Raw genomic sequence first — 7,812 nt, 5'->3', positions numbered from 1 at the left:
TCAATTAATTCTACCTGGGTGTCATGACCATGGCCTGGAAGAGGGATGGCCAAAAGGTCACCAGGGTGTGGAGACTACTCAATCCTCCAAGCATACCAACAATAAGCACATGGCCAACAGCTGTCTGACTCTGATGCCGGACAAGTGGAAATCTCATGAGACTTACACCTGCCAGGTCACTCATGAGGGGAGGACTGTGGAGAAGAGTGTATCCCCTGCACGGTGTTCCTGACTCAACCTTGAAGCTAAAAACCCCAGGGAAGCTTCTCTTCTCCAAACCCTACCAACCCAGCCCTTAGCCCTTAGCCAGAAACCCCTCAATAAACATCCTCCTTTTTTATCAGAAAACAAGGTCCTGCTTATTTTAGTTTACACACTTCCTATCTTAACTTTGACCATCCTCGCAGGTGCACACAATTAGACCTTGAGAAAAAATGGCCAGGAAACACTTTTGATATTTCCCTGGTAGATGCTTTCACTCTCACCCAAACTTTACAGAATTTTCTACACCAAGGGAATGGCCCTCAACGGGAACCAAGTCTGCATATTTTCACCTATCCACCCTGTGCTTGCTCCTTTTGGGCAGACTAGTTCACCTCCCCACTCCCGAGATCAGTCTCTCCTTGGATCCCCAAGGACTCCAGGAGAATGTGTGAGTTCTCTTTCCTGGGACAGTCTGAACATCACTTCATCCTTGAATGTCTTTCCATCTCCAGTCTAAGTCCACGTCACAGAGGATCACTTCTATCTTGTCTGCCACTCTTTTTTTCTTACTTCCCCCACCTGTAATCCTTGTTCTTACAGCCTGGAGCCACTTGCCCTTCCTTCCACGTCCATCCTGCTCCTACCTCCACAAGACACAGCCTTGGTTTCCATAATCCCTCTGTATAGCACTCACAGAAAGAAATTTTTAACACCTAGATACTTTGTACTTGCTCCACACTTCTCTCTGTGTGCCCTGTTTGGCTAATTTTCCTTTTACAAAGTCCCTCAGAAACATGGGTCAGCTCTAGTCTCCACTGTCACCGGTGGACAGCTCAATAGTTTCCTTCTTTAGTTCTTCATGTTCAGCAGTTCATGTCTAGTTAATGAGTGCTCCAGATTACAGTCAAGTTTTGGATCAGTCTTTGAACTGACTTAAATCTTGCATCAGTCTTTGAACTGACTCCTCTCATTAGAAGCTCTGTGTTACTCCTATTAAACAGGTTATTGTCCTGGCAGTCCCACACTCTGGGTACCTGAGCTATGAGACAAATAAATGCACACGTGAAATCCCATGCATGCACCCACATATGTTACAGACACGAGCACATATACACACATTCTCTATGGTACATCCTTCTTGGGTTTAAAATGGGCACCCAGGACAATCCTAGGTGCCTCAGTTCCAACCAGTTTCCCAATTCCACTTTCACTTTGATATATACAAGCCTCTCTATTTTGCCCAGTACATTACCCAAGATGAGCTGAGCTGGGGACACAGCCCCTTTCTGAAACAGACATTAGTAATGAAACCAGTTGTGAGGAAGAGTTATCCCTTCTCCCTATCCCACTCCCTTTTAGGTGAATGAATTCCATGTACCTAATACTGTGTGATTCCATGGAAAAAGGGGCCACCATTTGCCACTCTCCCATGTATTGAAACTGTCCTCTGAATATGTGGCTAGTTCCTGAATTCACAGTACAGCTATAGGTGGGTCTGGGCCTTGTGATAGGAAGGGCTGGATTTCAGGTCTGCACTCCTGTGTTATGTGTGCAGAAAAAGCACCTAGCTAACCATCCTTGCTGAATCTTTTTTTTTCCTCACCTTTGTGGTTCAGGGTGAAATCTAGGTAGATTTTTCTCTCTTTTCTGTCTTATCAGCATTAAAGTCTTAATTTATCTGGAGGTCTTAAACTTTCTCTTCCTTATCTATCCCCTCACCTCCTTCAATATGTCTCCTCTTCTAAGGTTCCTTTTGGAGCACGTTGGATGATTCAAGTAACCCCTTCTTGCTTCTTGCTCAGGCTTCACTGTGATTCCATCTTTCTCTCCAGTGAACATTCTTCCCTGAATGGGTGAATGGATGTCTACTTCTTCCCTTTGGGTCTCTTGTCCTTAGGGCCCAAAGAAATAGGGCAGTTAGCTTGGGCTTCCAAGACTATTAGATATAGGAGGAAGGAAGGAAAGTGCTAAAAGCATCAGTTTCCCAAGGTCTTGGCTATGGGACTCCCTTGAACCAATTGACGGGATCTTTTGTTCTGGGACTCAGAGATGATGGAAGAAATAAAAGGAAGTAAGATGCGGAAAGGCTTTCCATTGAGAAGATGGACATACAGCTAGATGCAATGGCAAATGCCTGTAATATCAAAACTCAGGAGGCTAAGGCAGAAGGATAACAAATTCAAAGCCAGCCTGAGCAAATTAGCTAGGCCCTAAGTAACTTAGCAAGACCCTGCCTCCAAATCTAAAATAATAATAATAATAATAATAATAATAATAATAATAATAAAATAAAAAGGGCTGTAGATGTGGCTCTGTGGTTAAGCCCATTTGGATTTAATCACTGGTAGAGGAGAAGGAGGGAGAGAAAGGTGGGCATAACTGCTGAGTACCACCTCCTCCCTCAGCTCAAGCAGGACACCATAGACATGATGGAGCTCAGGACACACAGGCCCAAATATGGGCACCTTCCCATCCTTTAACAGAAGGAGAGAAAACAGAAAAAATTTCCTGACCAGACTCCTGAAAAAGACAGGTGATAGGGACAGGCATGTGTCAGGCAGGACCTTCTAGGACAGAGAAATCTTCCCCCTAAATATTCATGGCAGGCAGGCCTTTTACAACTAACATAGACCCGATCTCTAAACAGGAAAGACTTCAGAAACTGACGCCCTGAATCCACTGGACTCTCTGGAATTCAGACTCTGAGCCTCATGTCCCCTTTCTTACCAAGGAAGCCCTAGAAAATTCTTCACAGAGAGATTGAGCAGGGTCTGCAATGATGTGCTTTGTTGATCAGAAATCTTTCTCTGTCTCCATTTCTATTGACTCGCATTAATTTGCAACTTCCCTGAGATTTTTACTGAGTAGTGGGGATAATTCTGGCACCCCGAATAAAAGCAGCCCAGAGAAGAAGTTCACAGTCTCTTGGAGCATCAGATGGAAAGCAATAGTCAGAAGGACTTGGGTCTCTCTTCTCTTCCCTTCCTCTTTTTCTTCCTCCCGGTACATGGACCCCAACTGCCTGGGTCCTTACTGTATGGAACTTAACATGGCTGGGACCTCCTGAGTTAGTTTCTTTCTCCACCCTGGTCAGGTCACTGTACCTATCCCATGTTCTCACTTCCCTCAGCCTAGAGAATAAATGGATAGATAAATGGATAAAGAAAATGGCCTAGAGAATCTGTCCTGAGTCCTGAATCCACCTTGGGGGCAGCACTGAGGAACTAGAGGGCGAGCAGGGGCCATGGTTTCTGAGCACATTCCCTCACACTCTCCTCCTCCCCTGGGCTTCTGGAGCCCCAGCCACCCCACAGCCATCTGGCTCCACAAGCAATGTTCCCCTCTGCTGTTCCCTCTGCAAAATCACTGATTTTTTCTCCTCTTCGAAGCCAGCCCCTGCCCTGTGGGTTAGGGGGCCTTCCTTAAAAGCACCCTACATAGATTCTCTGTCATGTGGCCCCTTTCTCTTTTGTTCTGAGTCCTCCCTGGTGTAGGCCTTGGGAATGTGTTCACACATGTATTTTTGTCTGTACTTTGGGTACTTTTTTCAAACATAGGCATGCATGCATGTAGCTCCTGCCTGGTCATATGTATGTGTTGTGCATACATGTTTACAAGGGCATGCAGATCCTCAAAGGACAGTTTCTGGTCTGTGGGTGTGTTGTAAGAGGAACAGGAATCTGGCTGTAACCCTGGGCAGTGGTAGGAAGGTGTACACAGTTCCTACCTGGCCCCAAGCCTGGCTTTACCAACTCACCTGTCCTTCAGGACCACCCTCCTTCTGCCATCTCCCAGAAAATGGAGAGTATTTTTCATCTCTTATCCTCAGTCTCTTCTTGGGGGCAATGCATAGTTGGGTGGAAGGTACTAGAGTAGATGTCCCCACAAAAGCAACCTCATCTAGACCCATGGTCCTGGCATCTGCTCTTTCAGTCCAGTTCTCAGAGTAGGTGTTTAGGCTCAGGAGCAAGCTCAGAAGGTGGCAGGGATACCAAGTCATACCTGGTACATTCAGCTGGGTGACTTCACTTCTCAGGGACCTTGTGTGATGGTGTCCAGTAAGATGAAGCACCTGGTCCCACTCATGCCTCTCACCACTCATAGCACCTCAGCCTGAGAGGCCATAATTTAAGAAAAGAGCTCTTTATTCCAAATCATCCATTTTTTTACACAGGTAAAACAAAATGCATATCTCTAAATTCTGCAATCTTGGTGGGAAACTGCATTCTGGAATAAACGTAACCCCAAACCCTGTAAACATGATGGGTTAGAGATGGGGTTGGGCTGGTGGGGAGGCATCCATCAGGGAGGACTGGCCTGCCCAATTGCCCTTTCTCTGGTACTGGCAGGTCCTTGTCCTCAGAGGTTCTGAGGTCTGATATCTGGTCAGCAGGGTGCAAACATTGTCCACAATATCAGCACAAGGCTAAAGTTACAACACTGCATTTTGTGGTCAGGGCTGAAAGGGCACCTGAACCCTCTGCAGCTCTTGCTCCGCTGCCCCCACTTCCCGCCTGTCCTAGATGACACTGACTGCGGGTGTGGTTCTTGCGGGAACAGCCTGGCCTCCAGTGAGGACCAGTGGTGTGGACTCCTGGTGACTTAGACCCCTCTGGTATAGTGCAGCCAGTGGGGGCTCTGCAGAGCTGGGCAAGGTCCCAAAGGAAGAGTCACTGATATGACATGGGCCTGAGCCCTTGCCTGGTGGGCTGTCACCAGGTTGCACACGTCCCTTGAGTGCATTGCCGACAGAGGCTGGCCTATCAGATTCTAGCACTGAGGCCTTGTCTGAAGCGTCTGGCTGCCACAGCACAGCACTCTAGGTCATTGGCAACCATATGCTTGAAGTCACAACCAGCCAGGCATATGGGCACGTTGCAGGGCACCTCAGATGAGGAACCTCAGAACATCTGCAGCCAGGACCAGAGTGGGCGTGTCTGGCAGTCACATACCCTGGGATTATTGTGGAGCCGCAAATACTGTAGAGCACAAAAAGGTGCCAGGACCTCTACAGGCAGCATTGAGAGGTTGTTGGCAAACAAGTAGTGTGTCCTGAGGTGGCCAAGGTCATGTAAGGCATGTGAATACACATGGGCCACATGATTCTGGTGCAGGAGGAGACGGTAGACTGTTCAAGCCACAGAAGGTGTGCTCAGGCATGCTGGGGATGTGGTTACCATGAAGGAAAGGGTGCGTGAGGTTCGTTGCCCAGGTCATGGAAGGCATCATATGGCAGTGCCTGCAGCCCATTTGCTTGAAGTTAGAGGAACTGAAAGGCAGCCAGGACATGGAACAAGCCAGGGCCCAGTTCCTACAAGCCACAGAGGTTCAGGTGCAGTGTGTGCAGGTGGCCCAGGTCTTGGAATGTTGCAGGAATGAAGTTATAAAGCTGGGCATTGTGGTTGATATCCAGTTTCTCCAGAAGGGTCAGGCCAGAAAACACGGTGGCATCAATCTGGGCCAATGCATTAGACTATAGCCACAGGATGATGAGATTCCGGCAGGCGTGGAAATCAGCAGCTAGCACATAAGAGATGTGGTTCCCATGCAGGAAGGTGAGCTGGTTGTAGGCTGGGATGCCAGTGGGCATGGCCTTCAGGCCTTGTTGAGGGCAACTTACTGTCACTTTCGGCTACTGTAGTACACACAGGCACCTGGACATGGTGCTGCCACCTGCCAGGCTTGTAGCCACAGCACCAATGCCAGCAGCCAGCTTCATGTGAGTAGAAGAAAGGGTAGTTAGGGGTAAGAGATCCCTAAGGGACTGGGAGGCCATTTTGGAGCCAGTGTGTCCCTTGGGATTGGGCTTTAGAGGGGCTTGAGACAGGTCTTAGATGTGGCCTGAGATTTGGAGGTTTGGGGATCATTGCTTTGCATACCACATAGATGATTCTTGGCTATAACTTGCGCCTGGAGCTATACATTCTAGTAAACCATGTCTAAAGACTTCCCACTTCACCCTTCTGGATGCTCATATCCATAATCAAGGGTAGCCTATTAGGTCACATAACAAATACTCATGTGAAGGACTGTTGCTCAAATCTGCATATACCTTCTTGGGACTCTAGTGAACAGAGTCCTCCAGGACCTGGTCTCTATCCCCATATTCTAAGCAATATTCTTGCCAGTACCCAGCCTCCTAACAGCTTGCAGGCCATGCTGGGTGAGGAGGAGATATTCTCTTGGTAAACATTGTAGTACCACCCAGACTAAGCTCAGGGACTACTAGGAAGTGAGGTTCAGGCAGAGGAGCTGCAATCTAAGTCTCAACCCTAGTCTGTCAGCTCTGAGATTTTTATAGCTTATGCAGAAATATTCCTCCCAGACTCTAGAAGGAAAAACACTGAGGTTCATCACCCTATTCTCTGCCTAGGCCCTCATAGCTCTTGATAAAATCTAGCAGGTGGGAGTCTAGGGAGTCCCCCTCAATTCATAATGGGGAGTTGTGTTTTAATAAAAAAAAAACTGCAAAAAAAAAACCACTATAGGGTTCCAGGGGGTATGAACTGGGTCTACCTACCAGCACTTCTGCTATCACAGGAACAGGGGTCTAGGTATAGGAAGGGCATGGGGTGAAGGAGTACAGTCTCCACCTCAGAGTACCCTGCCCCCAGCAGGCTGCTCCCTCCTCCACACATCCTTCTTTTTAAGCACTTCCTGAGTTGGCTTGGAACACCTCCTGCAGCCTTCTTCCTGGCCTCATTCTCTGCTTGATGACCTCCCAGGGGAGGAGTTCACTCATCCTAGCCAGTCACTGCATGGTCCCAGCTTCCCTCAACTCTTCAACCCAGGTGCACACTCAACTGGAACAGCCTCCCAGCAATGATCTCCCCCTTGCTCATGGTGTTTCACCCTGTCTTTCCTTGAAGGGCCAGACACTCCTGGACTTTCAAGGAGGCTCCATACTAGCAAAAGACTTCTCCTAGGGCTAGGGCGACCTGGCCTCAACAGCAGGGATTATTATTCCACCATTAGATTCCCTACCCCTTTTGAATGCTGAAGGTTCTTTTAGCCTGCCTTGCCTTCAGGAGTGAGTGTATTAAAATGTGAATCCCCATGCGGACAAATTACTCGTGGCAGAACTAACATCATCAAAATGGCGATATTACCAAAAGTTCTCTAAAAGTTTAATGCAATGCCAATCAAAATCCCAATGGCATTTCTTGTAGAAATAGAGAAAGCAATCATGAAATTCATATGGAAAAATAAAAGACCCAGAATAGCTAAAACAATGCTAAGCAGGAAGTGTGAATCAGGTGGTATAGCGATACCAGATTTCAAACTATACTACAGAGCAATAGTAACAAAAACAGCATAATACTGGTACAAAAACAGGTGGGTCGACCAATGGTACAGAATAAAGGACACAGAAAACAATCTACAAAACTACAACTATCTTATATTTGAAATAGGGGCAAAAAGCATGCAATGGAGAAAGGATAGCATCTTCAACAAATGGTGGTGGGAAAACTGGAAATCCATAAGCAAAAAAATAAAACTGAATCCTTTTCTCTCGCCATGCACAAAAGTTAACTCAAAATAGATCAAGGAGCTTGATATCAAATTAGATACATGGCGTCTGATACAAGAAAAAGTTGGCTACAGTCT

The 7,812-nt window shown here is 47.1% G+C and overlaps 1 pseudogene; it reads right to left on the bottom strand.

Annotated features, from left to right (window-relative positions):
* Positions 1 to 4,590: 4,590 nt before the first annotated feature.
* Positions 4,591 to 7,812, bottom strand: part of LOC144368105 (reticulon-4 receptor-like) — a 46,833-nt pseudogene continuing 43,611 nt past the window's right edge.

The sequence above is a fragment of the Ictidomys tridecemlineatus genome, chromosome 2 (assembly GCF_052094955.1).
Source record: "Ictidomys tridecemlineatus isolate mIctTri1 chromosome 2, mIctTri1.hap1, whole genome shotgun sequence".
In the NCBI taxonomy this organism is placed as follows: domain Eukaryota; kingdom Metazoa; phylum Chordata; class Mammalia; order Rodentia; family Sciuridae; genus Ictidomys; species Ictidomys tridecemlineatus.
This window is presented reverse-complemented; position numbering and strand designations above follow the sequence as displayed.